The sequence below is a fragment of the Myotis brandtii genome, unplaced genomic scaffold (genome assembly GCF_000412655.1).
Source record: "Myotis brandtii unplaced genomic scaffold, ASM41265v1 scaffold514, whole genome shotgun sequence".
NCBI lineage: Eukaryota > Metazoa > Chordata > Mammalia > Chiroptera > Vespertilionidae > Myotis > Myotis brandtii.
The window spans coordinates 976230-993005 of record NW_005369591.1 but is presented as its reverse complement, the minus strand read 5'-3'; the positions used below and the strand labels follow the sequence as shown (position 1 = coordinate 993005).

Below are 16776 nucleotides of genomic sequence, written 5' to 3'. Positions count from 1 at the left end.
TATCACAGAGTTTTTGTTTTGTTTTTATTTTGTTTGTTTTTTTAATGTTTTGATACCCAGGTTCCACCCCCACAAATTTTGATTTAGTGAGTCTGGAATCAGGCCCAACACAAAGAAAGAGAATTAAAGGCCAATATCCCTCATGAATATAGGTGCCAAAACTCTCAGCAAAATTCTACCAAATTGGATCCAGCATTACATCAGAAAGATCATACACCATGACCAAGTAGGATTTATCCTGGGAATGCAAGGATGGTACAATATCTGCAAATCAATAAATGTGATACATCACATAAACAAATTGAGAGATAAAAATCACATAGTCATATCAATTGAGGCAGAAAAAGCATTAGACAAAATCCTACACCCTTTCTTGATAAAAAAACCTCAGCAAAGTGGGAATAGAGGAATCATACCTCAACATAAAAAAGCCTTATAAGAAAAGCCTACAGTCAACATCATACTCAATAGGCAAAAACTAAAACCATTTCCCCTAAGAACAGGAACAAGACAGGGATGCCCACTTTCACCATTCCTGTTTGACATAGTTCTGGAAGTGCTAGACATAGCAATTAGACAAGAGAAAATAAAAGGTATCCAAATTGGAAAAGAAGACATAAATCTGTCATTTTTCACAGATGACATGATACTGTATATAGAAAACCCTAAAGACTCCATCAAAAAATTATTAGACTTAATAAATGAATTCAGCGATATAGCAGGATACAAACTGAATGCCAAGAAATCTATGGCATTTTTTATACACCAATAGTGAACTTACAGAAAGAGGGATTTAATAAAATCCCATTTACCATTGCATGAAAAAAATTCAGATACCTAGGAATAAACTTAACTAAGGAGCTAAAAGACCTGTACTCAGAAAACTACAGTACACTAAAAAAGAGATAGAGAAAGACATAAACAGATGGAAGAACATACCGTGTTCATGAATTGGTAGAATCAATATCATTAAAATGCCCATACTACCCAAAGCAATTTACAGATTAAATGCACTCCCCATTAAAATACTAACAGCATATTTCACAGACCTAGAATTAACTCTCTAACAGTTCATCTGGAATAAAAATAGACCCTGAATAGCTGCAGCAATCATGAGAAAGAAGAACAAAGTAGGGGGGATCTCAATACCAGATCAAGCTGTATTACAAAGCCACTGTTCTCAAAACTGCCTGGTACTGGCAGAAGAACAGACATATAGACCGATGGAACAGAACAGAGAGTCAAGAAATTGACCCAAACAACTATGCTCAATTAATATTTGACAAAGGAGGCAAGAGCATACAATGGAGTCAACACAGTCTCTTCAATCAATGGTGTTGGGAAAATTAGACAAATACATGCAAAACAATGAAACTAGACCACCAACTTACACCAAATAAACTCAAAATGGATAAAGGACTTAAACATAAGATGGGAAACTATAAAAATCTTAGAGACTAGGGCAGTTGAAACTAAAGAGAAAATGAACAAATGGGACTACATCAAAATAAAAAGCTTCTGCACAGCAAAAGAAACCATCAACAAAACAATGAGAAAACCCACTGCGTGGGAAAACATATTTGCCAATGTCATATCTGATAAGGGCCTAATCTCCAAAATTTATAGGGAACTCATACAACTTAACAAAAAGAAGATAAACAATCCAATCAAAAAATGGGCAAAGGATCTAAATAGACACCTTTCAAAAGAGGACATTCAGAAAGCCAAGAGACATATGAAAACATGCTCAAAGTCACTAATCATCTGAGAGATGCAAATCAAAACAACAATGAGGTACCATCTCACACCTGTCAGAATGGCTATCATCAACAAATCAACAAATGACAAGTTCTGTCAAGGATGTGGAGAAAAAGGAACCCTTGTGCACTGCTGTTGGGAATTCAGACTGGTGCAGCCACTGTGGAGAACAGTATGGAGTTTCCTCAAAAAACTGAAAATGGTACTCCCATTTGACCCAGTTTTCCCACTTTTAGGAATCTATCCCAAGAAACTAGAAACACCAATCAGAAAGGATATATGCACATCTTTGTTCATAGCAGCCTGATTTACAATAGCTAAGATTTGGAAACATCCTAAGTGCCCATCAGCACATGAGTGGATTAAGAAACTGTGGTACATCTACACAATGGAATACTATGCTGCTGTAAAAAAGAAGGAACTCCTAATATTTGCAACAGCATGGATGTTCCTGGAGAGCATTTTGCTAAGTGAAATAAGTCAGTCAGTGAAAGATAAATATCACATGATCTCACTCATATGTGGAATATAATGAACAACATAAACTGATGAACAAAGACAGATCCAGAGACAGAGAAGCATCAATCAGATGCTCAAACCTCAGAGGGAAGGTAGGGGAGGGTGGGGGTAAGAGGGAGTGATCAAGCAAAGGACTTGCATGCATGCATATAAGCCTAACCAATGGCCACAGACACCAGGGGGGTGAGGACCTGAGGGGAGGCCAATGGGGGAATAAGGACACATGTAATACCTTAATCAATAAAGAAAGAAAGGTAAAAAAATTAAAAAGTAATATACATGTTCAATTGAACTGCCAGATCTTAATTAACACAAGTTTATTAGAAAAAGAAAATTCAAAACTTCCTAGATAGTATCCAAGTACCACATATAACACTAACTATAATTCCAAGTTTGAAATTAGTAGAAAACAAAGTGGCATTCTATATTGTTTTTGCTTTGTTCATTATTACCACTTTGTAATAAATATTTTAAAAATTGTCAGACAGCTCTTAATTATACTCTGAATAAAACAGACTTTCCCTCTTTTTCAGTCATGCTGAAAAATAACTCTGGTGATATACACTCACAAATGGTGAATGCATTTTTCATTAGTGTAAGTTGAGGTTTAGAGACAGTATCATGGTATATTTATGTGCCACCCTCTTTCCAGCATATCACTGTAGTAATACAGGATGGCAGTCATCTTGAAGTGACACTGCACATACAATATTCCAGGCACCTTGTTTTCATTTCATTTGTTGGACACTGGACTCATTTGACAGCACTATTGAAGTCACATTCACTTATAGGCACTTCAGAGACATCCACACCACATTCCTTAATTGCATTACAAAATTGTGTCATTGCCATATGTTCATTGATCTTCAGTTTAAACGCCTTTTCTATTATTATCTGTGAACTCCTCAGACTTATAATCATTTGTCTACATTTAGGCCAAGAAAAGCTGAGTGCTAAAGACAGATAGAAGGAGAACATTATTATATTTCAATTGACTAATAGCTGGCTTTTTACCTAATGACAACTAATTCCAGAAATGAATCACAATTTTGGATATATCATGATGTCACCATCATTTTACCCATTCTAATATTAGGAGCTTGAATTTTACATATATCCCATCAGAATCAGTAGACAAGCAACATGTCTGGGCAGTTCATAATTATGCTTACAGCATTATTCACACAAGCTTCCAGTAAGACTAATTATTTCAAATTGACCTGAAAAGTATTAAGGCAGTAGGGCTTTCCATTGTCCCAGAGGTCATTTGATCTCTTTATGACCTCCCTGAGATAGCATCAGCCATTTCAGATTGACTCTGACTGTGAAACAGGCAATGGTGCATCTGTGTTTTGTTTTTGTTTTTTTTTTTGGGGGGTGTTGTTTTTATTAATGGGAAAAACACTTTCTAAGATGGCAAACTTCATATCCTTACTTATGTAAGAATTATGTGTAACCCTTTAAAAACACCCCCCCCAAAAAAAAAATCAGGCTCATCTGAATTAATCTGGAAGTTGGATAATGTGCCCAGGTCAATTTGAATATAAAATCTATTTATTTTGGAGTGTATGTATGTGTGTGTGTTTAAAATAACAAAAATGCTACCAAAAATGCTGACTTTAATATCCTAAATAAAAGTTTTAATAGTAATTTGAAAAGTTTTAAATAGTGATAAAAGTAAAACTTATACTGTGTGGCATGATCTTTGCCTTCTTGGAGCTTAAAGAAAACAGTCATCCATATTTTTTCAAATTAGCAGATCAGCATTTTAATATCTTTATAAATGAGAATCCTTCTGGATTACAGTTACTTAAAAACACCTTCAAAACTTTACTTGTATATTTTATAAAAAATATTTTAATATGTTTTTATTGATATTTTAGAGAGAGAGGAAGAGAGAGGGAGAGAGAGAGAGAAACATCAATAAACTGCCTCCTGAACAACCTCTACCAGGAATTGAGCCCACAACCTGGGCATGTGCCATGACTGATAATTGAACCAGTGATCTTTTGTGGTTGGGACAATGCTCAACCAATTGAGCCACACTGGCCAGGGCTACAAAAAATATTTTATTCTCTCAATTTTTCCCAGTCTCACCATTTAAAAAATTCTAATTTATTATAAAATTTGGTGAAGATAATCCAAGAAAAGTTTATTAACAACTGTCAAATCTATTTTACGATTTGAAATAATAATTTTAATATCTCTTCAAGTTAACACAACCAATTTGTAATAATAAATCAATTCAATTACTAAATATAATTATTTTTCTTTTGAGTCGTACTGCAAATGTAAATGAATTAGAAAATAAGAAAATTTTAGATTATTTGTTTTAGTGTTATATAGAATCTGGGATTGATTCTGTATTTATTTATGTCATAAATGTCAATTACCTATAGGTATTTAAACATTCATGACCCAGCTACTATATATGTTGTATGCATACACACAACAATACAATGCTTAATTTTGGTTTTAATTATTTAAATTTCATGATTAATCTTGAAATATTTTGTGCAGTGCCAATTATAATTCTGTGGAGATCAACATAAAATATTTTGAGAAATTCATCTATTTCTCCAATAGTTATGACTGGGAAATATTTAAATTAACATCTGACATAGAAACATCATGCATACAAACCTTTTATTCCTTACACCATCTTTAACTTCTTATTGTTAATATTTTACATTTATAAAATTGATTATAGTCACTTAAATAATAGATAGTTGACTAATAAAAATAAAAATAATAATAAAAACTCAAATACATATAATTCTTACCATCATAGGACTTTGATATTAGATATCAAAGAGAGAAATTACATAATTATAATTGCAATTATATTTTGTGCTATGAAGAAAAGTTATAATAATCTCTAATAAGAGAACAAAATCTAGACTGATAACTTCAAGGAAGATTCCCTTGAAATTATATTTGAGCTCAGATCTGACGATGAGTTAGAGTGAATCAGGAACAATGAAGGAAATCATTCTTGGCCATGAAATCCTGAGGACAAGGGAAAAAAGTCAATACGGGTCAAAACAGAGTGAGGAACAAAATAGTCTGAGGTAAGACAGGAGTTAGGTAAGAAGAATCTCATAGAGCAGGAGGTGTTTAAAAAGCATTTTGGCTGCAAAATACAGGTGAATTATCAACAGACAAAAGTAGATACATGAAGAATAGTTAGGAGACTACTGTAATAGTATAGGCAGAAAATAATGATTATTACTTGGAATAGCATATTGAGGGAGTAGAAATGGAGAAGGATAAAACTGAGGGATACTTAACAAGAAAAAATCAAAATTACTTGGATGTAGGTGATAATAAAAAAAGATATCAAGGCTAATTCCTAGATTTCTAGTATGCTGAGTTGATAGACAGTATTACCAAGCACTGAGGCATAGTGATCTTACTTATACCAGAACAGGTGGAAGAAAATAGTAGGAGGGTATGGCATATAGCATATAAAAGAGCTTTTTGATCCTTTTGCTACTAAAAAATAATCTAGGAATAGGAAGAATAAGAGATACAAGAGAAGGAGAGGTTGAGATGGTAGATCCAGTTCTTGCTTTTCGGTGTTTTTTGTTTTTTTTGTTTTGGTGTGTGTGTGTGTGTGTGTGTGTGTGTGTGTGTGTGTGTGTGTGTTTTGCCTAGAGAAGAGAAAGTATATTAAAAAGAACTTGAGAGAAACAAAAAGGAAAGGATACGTTGCTCTGTATAAGACTTAGGATTTAAGGACGTTTCCTTTAATGTTAGCTTCTCCTTTCCCTCAATTCTTACCCACAAATCCTGCCCTATGGAGAATAGTTCTATGGCAAGTAAAATTAACATCTCAATGTGGTTAAGAAAAAAAAATTAATGTTTAAATTGCACCTCTTTCCTATCTTGTATGAATGGGACTCTGAGCATCTCATAAGGCTCCTTGGGGATGGGGTGCACAGTAAGTAGTGAGAGCCTTCCAAGATCACTAGAGAGGCTGAGGAGAGAACATATTGTCCAGGGTCTAGACAGCAGGTATGGTGAAGCATTAGAGCATCATTGGTCACCTATAAATGCTTAGAAGGCTGGGTTACATGAAGATAAAGACCAGGTTCCCACAGATTCTAGAAGGTTCGGACCAGGCCACACATTACACTGAAACCAAAAATACCAACAAGGTAAACACCTGGCAGGGCTAGATAAATATGAAGATGAAGGTGGCTAAAGCAGTCAAAAAATGTCGCAATGATTAACAACAGCAGCAGAAGCTTTTCTCCACTAGTACAATGTTCTTTTCATGTGTCAGATATCATCTTGGGTAAGAAAAAGAAGCAAGAAGTAAAATGAAAAAATAAAGCATATTGTTTAAGGTGACTATTTCTATTATTGTACTGAACTAAGACTGATTTACTGAATAAAATTTTTCCCGCTTCTGAGTTCCAGGAGGCTCAAAATGAAGGTCAAATAACTTAAAGAAGCTACCTTTTATTTATACCTCTGAGCATAGTGCTAGTAAATTTAAGCCTTTGTATTTAAATATAAAATAATATTGAATTAAAGATGATAACAGGTAAATGCCATGAACACATCTCACATCTATTGTCTCACTTCAATTGGACTTAGTATTCAAAAGTGATGCTAAAGATACTATAATGATGTGTGTGGTGAACCTCATTGCCACTGTCAGAGACAGAATTCAGTTTTGAATTAGCATTAGTATTCCTCTTGGTAAGTTTTTGTGTAAAGTTTCCAAAACCTGAGACACAAAGAGATAATAAAATTATAATTTTTTAATGAATTAATTCTTTAACCTGGTTGATTGTATCATAATTTAGGTCTAACTTCCTGCCCTGCTGACTGTAGAAGGCACCACATCATTAAAACTACATGCACTTTAGGTTTAAATTTATTATTGAATTTTGCAAAAAAAAAGTAGAACAATATTTTAAAACATAAGAGGGAATATTTTACATGTAATTCCACTTCCAAGAGACATCTTGATGATTTATTTCCATTGTTTCCATATCCATCTCTATGTGTGTATGTATATATGATCTGATCATATGCATGATTTCTAGGTCCAGAAGTATAATCAGAAACAGATTATTTTCCCCCAAAATTCTTGAGCCCTTACAATGAACTGACAGACTATTGTTGAAACATACAAGCTTTATTGACAGTTCCTATTTTTCTGAGACCTTTTAGGGAAGAAAAAGAATATACCTAGTTTATAGACTGAATATTTATGTCACTGCAAAATTCCCATGTTGAAGCCCTGAACCTCAATGTGATAATTTTGGAGGTGTTGTCTATGGCTGGTAATTAGGTTTATATGAAGTCATGAAGGTGTGGCCCCCATAATAACATTAGTGTCCTTATAAGAAGAAGAAGGGAATCAAACTTTATCTGTCTCTTCATCCAATGAGGGAGAACACAGCTAGAAAGTGGTTGTTTGCAAGTCAGGAAGAGTGCTCTCATTCAGAACTCAACCATATTAGCACCTGATATTAGACTTACCATATTGGCACATGATAGTAGAACTGTAAAAAATAAATGTCTGTTGTGTAAGCATCCTAGTCTATGGTATTTTTTTATAGTTGCCCAAATTGACTAAGATATCTACTCAAGTAAGAAAGTTAACAATTGTAATTTCCTACTCTCCCCATCTATTTTACTAACATCACAAAAAAGTAGGAAACCCCACAATTATCTGTTCTTGTTTGGCCAAAGGAGGAGCTAAATTTATATTACCAGGTCTAGATATAAAGATAGTGTTTTGAGTCCAGTGACCAGTGCAGATCCGTTTGTTTTTGATTGTTACAGAAAGTTGGCCTTTTGTTTTATGGAGACAGTTGGGTTTAGTTCTTATGCAGGTCAAGAGCGACAAGGCAACAGAAAATAGACTCCTTGATGACATCAAAAGTTGTCTAGTAGCTGTGGATTCCAGGACAAAACTAATACCATAGGCCTTCTAAAACAGAAAGCTATAAGCCAGTCAACACATTTGCATTTCTAAACTTGCACTAGTCTTTCAACTTAAGTGGTCATAAACAAAGTTAGTATCTAAGTCCTCTAAGCTTGAACTTCTTTAATTGACTATCTAGTTATCAAAAAATTTGCATTATGATATTTGCTTGAGGTGCCCTAAGCCTCAGAGAAAAACATTTGCAATAGCCAACCATAACTGGGAAAACATATGCAAATAAAATATATGAATGCAATAAAAATAAGGAATTATTTATAGTTTTGTGTTTGCTTTTAACTTTATTTTATGATGTCAGTGAAATTTCTTCAAATAAAAAAGTGGTTGTTAAATATTCCATAACACTGGTGTATTATAAAGTCCCTATTTTGGATATATAAGATAATTTTAACTTTTATATATTATAGATAATTACATATAAATGTATATTTAGAACATATGCATTATAAATACATAAAATATTATATATTACTAGAGGCCCGGTGCATTAAAATTCATATACTCAGGGGGTCCCTCAGCATCCTCTTGCAGCCTGGGACCCCTCAGGGGATGTCCACCTGCCGGCTTAGGCCCACTCCCCAGGGGATCAGGCCTAAGCTTGAAGTCAGACATCCCTCTGCAGCCCAGGAGCCATCGGGGGATGTCTGACTGACGGTTTAGGCCCGCTCCCTTCCTGAGCGGACTTAAGCCACAGGTGGACAGCCTTAGTGCTGCCGAGGAGTGGGAGAGGCTCCCACTACTGCTGCTGCACTCACAGCCATCAGCCTGGCTTGTGGCTGAGTGGAGCTCCCCCTGTGGGAATGCACTGACCACCAGGGAGCAGCTCCTGGGTTGAGCATCTGCCCCCTGGTGGTCAGTGTGCATCATAGTGATCAGTCATTCCCAGTCGTTCCACCATTAGAGTCAATTTGCATATTACCCTTTTATTATATAGGATAATTTCTACTAGGCAGTTTTGAAAATATGTCATTGTCAATATATCTGATTATTTTCCTAATACATATTTCTAAATGTAAAGGTTTGGTCAAGTTATCTGTGCTTTTTTAAGTTTTAGAAACCTAGATCTAAATGTGGAAAGGTTGAGCTATTTTTGTTTCTGTTATTTCCAATAGTAGTGTCCACTTAATTATTCTTCATTTTCAGTATTTCTGTTTTAATATTTTATTAAGTATAATTTTGAGTTTGAAACTATAGAATGGTATATGATATTATATAGTACTAGAGGCCCAGGGCACAAATTTGTGGATGGGTGGGGGCCAATCGGGGGAAGGGCCAGCCGGGGGAGGGGCCGCAGGTGGTATGCCATCCAGCTCCACACCCTGGTTAAACTCCCAGTTGAACTCCTGGTCTAGGGGACAATTTGCATATTACCCTTTTATTATATAAGATCAGGTGCTCCATTAGATGCAATAATATTAGAGTTCCAACAGCCTAGACTGCTGTGGGCCCCAAACATAAGTATGTAGGGTGCTACAACAACCTATGGTAGGCCTGGAAGGAGTCAAGGAGGAAAGAAATCACTGTGAAATTCTGGGTCATAATGATGTATCCTTGAGAGACGTGCTCTCAAATTTCCAGCAAAAATGGGAAAGTAGGTAAATGTGCTTACCTCCTCCATGACCATATCAAAACTACAACTAAATTATAGAACAACAACCCTTAAAAACTACCTGATTACTAGCTAAACAGAACTGTAATAACTGTGGATATAGAAAAATCTACATCAAGACTGGTAGGAGGGATAAAGATATGCAAGGGGCTGGCACCACACCCACATGTTACAATTGAGAATTAGGAGGAATCTCTCAGCTTTGGAGGTCCCATATGAGGAGCAGGTGGTCCCAGCCCCACACTGGTCTCCTCAGCCCAGGCTCCAGTGTTGAGAAGAGGAGTCCCCACAACATCTGGCTGTGAAAATCAGTAAGAATTCTGTCGGGGTGATGGGAGAGCAGCTGGAGACCCAGGTATTCTGTTAAAGGGCCTGAACAGAGACTCATTCAATCATAAGACTTGCCCTTAGTGAAGAGATAGCAGCTGGAAAAACACTAGGGACATACTAGGGAGAACTGAATTATATGGCTTCAGGGCACAGGCTGGATCAGGGCAAGGGCTGGAGGGGCAGCTCTGTGTAAGACAGAGATGCTGACAAGAGCTCTTTGTTGCTCCTCAATTAAGCCCTCCTCAAACACAGTGTTTAGATGCAGGAAGGCACCACATGTAAATTTTAATCAAACTGGCTAACAATGCTTGTCCACCTTGGTGATTACCAAGAAACTACCCCATTACATAGGCCTGAACCTTTTTCAATGACTGTTCCTCACAAATGACTAGGTACAGCTCACACTGTAGCCTTTTCTAAAATTTCTCAAAGGTCCACAAACCCCAAGTAAACAGAAACTGGCCTCAGCATGTCCTGTAATTTTTGCTAAGTGACCCCAAGCTTGGCACTAGGGCAGGCAGCCTTGATATGAAGTTTAAAATCTTCCAAGTGCCTCCAAGCCAAGCATAGGTGGCAATCATTTGTTGATCACTTTGAAGGTCCTACCAGATGAACCTGGGCTGTGCACGGGCAATCGCTGACTTTGGCATACATCCAGAGGCCCTCCAAAGGGGGCCCGGAACCAAGGCACCCAGTAGCCATCTTCAGATCACATCAGAGCACCACCCAATTACCTCCACAAATGACATGCCCAAAGGGTAGAACCAGCAGCCACTAGAATCCTGCTAAAATTAATTTTTCTCCCAGGGGTCATTTTCTGCACAACAGCTATTCACCATGATCATACTCATTCCTCAAAGCTAGCCAGCCTGAGGGTCAGTCCCTCCCACTGATGTCACCACAGCCATCAAGTCTCCACTTCAACATAGGGTATACACAACTCATACAAAAGATACTCTTACAGCATCCAGCTCAGTGACCAGGAAGACTGTACCCCTGGACCCCATCGAACACCTATTACACAAGACCACTCTTCCAAGACTGGGAGACATTGCAGATCTAACTAATACACAGAAACACACACATGGAGTAAGCAAAAATGAGACAAAGAAACATGTATCAAATGAAAGAACAGAACAAAACTTCAGAAAAAGAACAAAACAAAATAGAGAGAAGCAATCAAACAAACGCAGAGTTCAAAACACTGGTTATATGGGTGTGCAATGAATTTAGGAGAAAAGTAGGTGAACTCAGTGAGAACTTCAACAAAGAGATAGAAATCATAACAATAGAGATAGAAAACATAAAAAAGAACTGCTCATACATAAAGAATGCAATAGATAAAATGAAGAATGTATTGACAGAATCAATAATAGACTAGATAAAGCAGAGGATCAACTCAGCAATCTGAAAAAAAAACCACCCAATCGGAACAACAAAAATAAAAAAATAAATTAAAAAAGTGAGAATAGCTTAAGGGATTTCTGGGACAACATTAAGTGTAAAAATATTCATATCACAGGGTCACCAGAAGGATAAAAGAGAAAACAAGAGATTGAAAACCTATTTGGATAAAACTTCCCTAACCCGGTCTCAAACAGGATGAACCCAAAGAGGCTCACACCAAGACACATCATAATTAAAATGGGAATGGTTGGAGAGAAAGATAAAATCTTGAAAGCATCAAGAGAAAGGAAGCTCTCATAACACTTTCATATGATTCTAAAATAGAAAATTTTAGGCTAGAAGGAACTGGCACAAAATATTCAAAATGATGAAAACCAAAATTACTACTCTTCTCAGCAAAGCTATCATTTAGAATCAAAGGAATGATAAAAAGCCTCCCAGACAAGAAAATACTAAAGGAGTTGATCACCATCAAACCAGTATTACAATAAATGTTAAAGGGACTACTTTAAGTAGAATAAGAAAACAATAAAAATAAATACAAATAATAAAATGGCAATACATTTTTATCTATTAATAACTACTATGAATGTAAATAAATTATGTGCTCCAATCAAAAAGCATATGGTGATTGAATGGGTAATAAAGCAAGACTCATACATATGCCACCCAAAAGAGACCCATTTCAGATCAAATGACCCACACAGACTGAAAGTAAGAAATGTAAAAGAGATATTTTATGCAAATGCAAACAAATAAACAAAAATCTGGGGTAGCAATACTTAAAAGACAATATAGAAATTAAAACAAATGCTATAGCAAAAGACAAAGTAGGACATTTCATAATAATAAAGGGATCCATAAAAAAGAGGACCATCATTTTTATAAATATTTTCAGCCCCAAAGTATGAGCACCTAAATATACTAAGCAAATACTGATGGGCATAAAGGAGCAATTGACAGTAATACAGTAACAGAAGAGGACTTTAACATCCTATTTACATCAATGGGATAAAAATCTTAAGAAAGTTGAAGTCATATCATGCATCCCTCTGATCACAGTGATATAAAACTAGAAATCAGTTATAAGGTGAAAACTGTAGCCCTAACTGCTTTGGCTCAGTGGATAGAGCATCAACCTGCAGACTGAAAGGTTTCAGGATCGATTCCGGTCAAGGGTATGTACATTGGTTGCAGGCACATCCCCAGTAGATGGTATGCAGGAGGCAGTTGATCGATGTTTCTCTCTCATTGATGTTTCTCTCTCGTCGATGTTTCTAACTATCCCTCTCCCTTCCTCTTTGTAAAAAATCAATAAAATATATTAAAAACATTAAATTAAAGAAAAACTGTAAAGGACACAAACACATGAAGTTTGAAAAATATGCTGCTAAAGAATTAATGGGTTAAAAACAAGATTAAGGAAAAAATCAAAAGATTTTTTGACAAAAATGAAAACACACAAACACCAAATCTATGGGATACAGCCAAAGCAGTTCTAAGAGGGAAATTCATAGTAATACATGCCAACCTCAAGAAACAAACAAACAAAAAATCAAATAACTAATATAACCTTGCATTTAAAAAGCTAAAAAAAGAACAAATACCAAGTGTGTATAAGAAACAAAAATAAAGATCAGAGCTGAAATAAAAAAGTAGAGTTTAAAAAACAGTACAAAAGATCAATAAAACCAAAAGCTGGCTTTGAAAAGATTGATAAAACTTTAACTGGATACATCAAAAAAAAGAGAGAAGGTCCAAATAAATAAAATCAGAAATGAAAGAGGAGAAGTCCTAGAGACATAAAGTCTTCCAAGACTGAATCAAGAAGAAACAGAGAATATGAACAAATCAATAAATACTAACAAAATCAAATCAGTGATAAAATAAAATAAAAATTCCAACAAACAAATGTCCTGGACCAGATAGCTTCACAGATGAATTTTATCAAATACTCAAAGAAAAATTAATACCTGTTCTATAAACAAAGTATTCCTGAAAATTCAAGAAAAGGGAAGGCTACCAAGTTTATTTATAAGGACAACATTATCCTGATTCCAACACAAGATAAAGAGATTACAAAAAAAAATTATAGGCCAATATTCCTAATGAACATAGATGAAAAAATCCTCAACAAAATATAGAGAAACAAAAATTTAGCAATACATTAGAAAGATCATACACCCTAATCAAGTGGAATTAATTCCTAGGATGCAATGGTGGTTTAATATACACAAATCAATTAACATGATACATCACATAAAAAAATGAAGGATAAAATCATATGATCGTATCAATAGATACAGAGAAAGGATTTGACAAAATTCAGCATCCATTATTAAGGAATAAATTCTCATTCTAAGAAAATTGGGAATACAGGGAACATACCCCATTATAATAAAGGCCATATATGACAAACAGACAGCTAACATGATACTCAATGGTGAAAAGCTAAAAGTGTTTTCCTTAAGATCAGAAATAGGACAAGGGTGTCATTTCACTACATCTATTTAATACTTCTAGTATTAGAAATCCTGGCCACAGCAATTAGACAAGAAAAATAAATAAAATGAATCCAAATTGAAAAAGCAATAAAATTGTCATTATTTGAAGATGACATGATACTATATATATAGAGAGAGAGAACACCCAAGATTCTATCAAAAACTACTAGAACTGATAAATTCATTCAGTGAAGCAGAAATCTAGAAAATTAATATTCAGAAATTCGTTGCATTTTTACCTACCAATAACAAACTATCAGAGAGAGAAATTGAGAAAACAATCCCATTTACAATTGCATCAAAAATACAAGCAAACAAACAAACAAAAATACCTTGGAATAAATTTAACCAAGATGGCAAAAGACATGTATATGGAAAATTATGAGACATTGAAGAAAAACACAAATAAATGGAAAGCTATACTATGCTCATTGATACGAAGAATTAACTTTGTTAAAATGTCCATATTACCAAAGCAATCCACATATTCAATACAGTTCCTTTCAAAATGCCAAAGGAATTTTTTATAAAACTGAACAAATATTTCTAAAATTTATATGGAACCACAAATGTCCCCAAAACTTGAGAAAGAAGAACAAATTTGCTCAGCCCTCTGGCATGGACAGAGCTGTCACCTGGCACATGCCCTACCTCAGGCCCAAGTCAGAGCTGGTGGTGTGATGTGCTGTATCCAGCCACATGTCACATGACCACACTGCATGTGTGCTGCCAGAGGTCATAGAGTTCCATCCTGCCTTGGGTGCCAGGGCCACACAGTTAGTTGCATGCCAGAGGACTCTGGGCCCTCAGAGGGAGTCTCATACCAGAGGAACTGTGCATGCACCCCCACCAACCCTTAGAATCTTATATGGACAACTGAGGGACCAGACTGGGGGAGAACAGGTGACAACTCAGAGCAGAGAAAATAAAGGTGTGAAACTCAAGGCAGACCCAGCCTCCATTCTAGCGAGTCCTAGATCATTGAATTGCTAAGGGCTTCAAACCATCAGACCCTAAGCAGGGAGCCCAGGTCCAGAAAGAGACAGCAAAAATGGGTACACAAATAAATAACCCCCCAAAGGAGAAAAAAAAAGGAGGAATTGCCAGAAAAGTACCTAAATGAAGTGGAGGCAAGCAATATGTCAGAGAAAGAATTCAGAGTAAGGCTCATACCATTCCTAAACAGGCTGGATGAGAAAATTATCAACATATGTAAGAATCAAGATGAAATGAAGAATGATATAGCTATAATAAAAAACACAATGTAAGGTTTAAACAGTAGACTAGAAGAAGCAGAGGAACAAGTCAGTGAGTAACAAGATGGGGTAGAAAAACACACCCAATCTGAACAGCAATTGAAGAAAAAAAATGGAAAGCAGGAGAAGAGCTTAAGGGAGCTTTGGAACAACATGAAATAAAAAGCAACATCTGCATAATAGGGGTGCCAGAAGATCAAGAAGAGTAGCGAGGAATAGAAAACCGATTTGAAGAAATAATGACAGAAAACTTCCCTGACTAGGGGAAGAAAAATTGTCAAACAAGCACAAAGACTCCCACACAAGAGAAACCCAAAAAGAACCACACCAAGACATGTTGTAATTACAATGGCCGGTGTTAAAGACAACGTAAGAATCATAAGGGCTGCAAGAGAGATACAGAGGGTTATAGAGAACTCATACAACTTAACAAAAGGAAGATAAACTAATCAAAAGAATGATTAAAGGACTTAAATCAACACTTTTTGAAAGTGGACATACAGAAGGTCAAGGGACATATGAAAACATGCTCAAAGTCACTAAGCATCCTAGAGATGCAAATAACAGACCATCAAACTTCAGAGGGAAGGTAGGGGAGGGCAGGATTGGGGGCTGTAAGAGATCAACCAAAGGACTTGTATGCAAGCATATTGGCATAACCAATGGACACAGACACTGGGGTGGTGAGGACTTGTCTGGGGGGATGGGAGTGGACAGGGAGGGGTTGATGGGGGGAAAAGGAGACATATGTAATAATTTAAACAATAAAACAAACAAACAAATAAATAAATAAAAAGATCTAGAGACATAGAAGCATCCAATAGACCATCAAACTTCAGAGGGAAGGCAGGGAAGGGTGTGGGGGGTAAGAGATCAACCAAAGGACTTGAATACATGCATATAAACATAACCAGGGGACACAGACACAGACACTAGGGTGGTGAAGACATGTGCTCAGGGTGGGAGTGCCTGAGGAGAGGTCAATGGAGGAAAAAAGGAGAGATATGTAATACTTTAAACAATAAAGAATTTTTTATAAAAGAAAGTAATCATGTTCGTTTTAAGAATAGAACTTTGAAAATTAATTTTGTTTTCAAACACTAATAAAAATAAGTGTTTATCAGAAACTATATGTGAAAAAATACTTTGTCAATAAAGTTTAATTTTCTGTAAAAAAAAAATTTGGAGATTTCATGCTACTTGATAGGAAACTATACTACAAGACTATAGTAATCAATAGAGGATGGCCATTGTGGTTCAGTTGGTTTAATTTTGTCTTATACATCAAAAGGTTGCAAGCTCAGTTCTCAGTAAGGGCACATACCCAGGTTGCAAGTTCCATTCCTGTTCAGGCAGCATACGGGAGGCAACTAATCAATGTTTCACTGTCACCTGGATGTCCTTTATTCTATTTTATGCTACACCATT

General features: G+C 35.8%; 1 long non-coding RNA gene across 1 annotated transcript; it reads left to right on the top strand.

Moving 5' to 3' along the window:
• Positions 1–16043: 16043 nt before the first annotated feature.
• LOC106727994 lies at positions 16044–16380 on the top strand. Its single transcript, XR_001364224.1, has 2 exons — positions 16044–16097; positions 16351–16380. It is a non-coding gene; the product is annotated as an uncharacterized LOC106727994 (long non-coding RNA).
• The last annotated feature ends 396 nt before the right edge of the window (positions 16381–16776 follow it).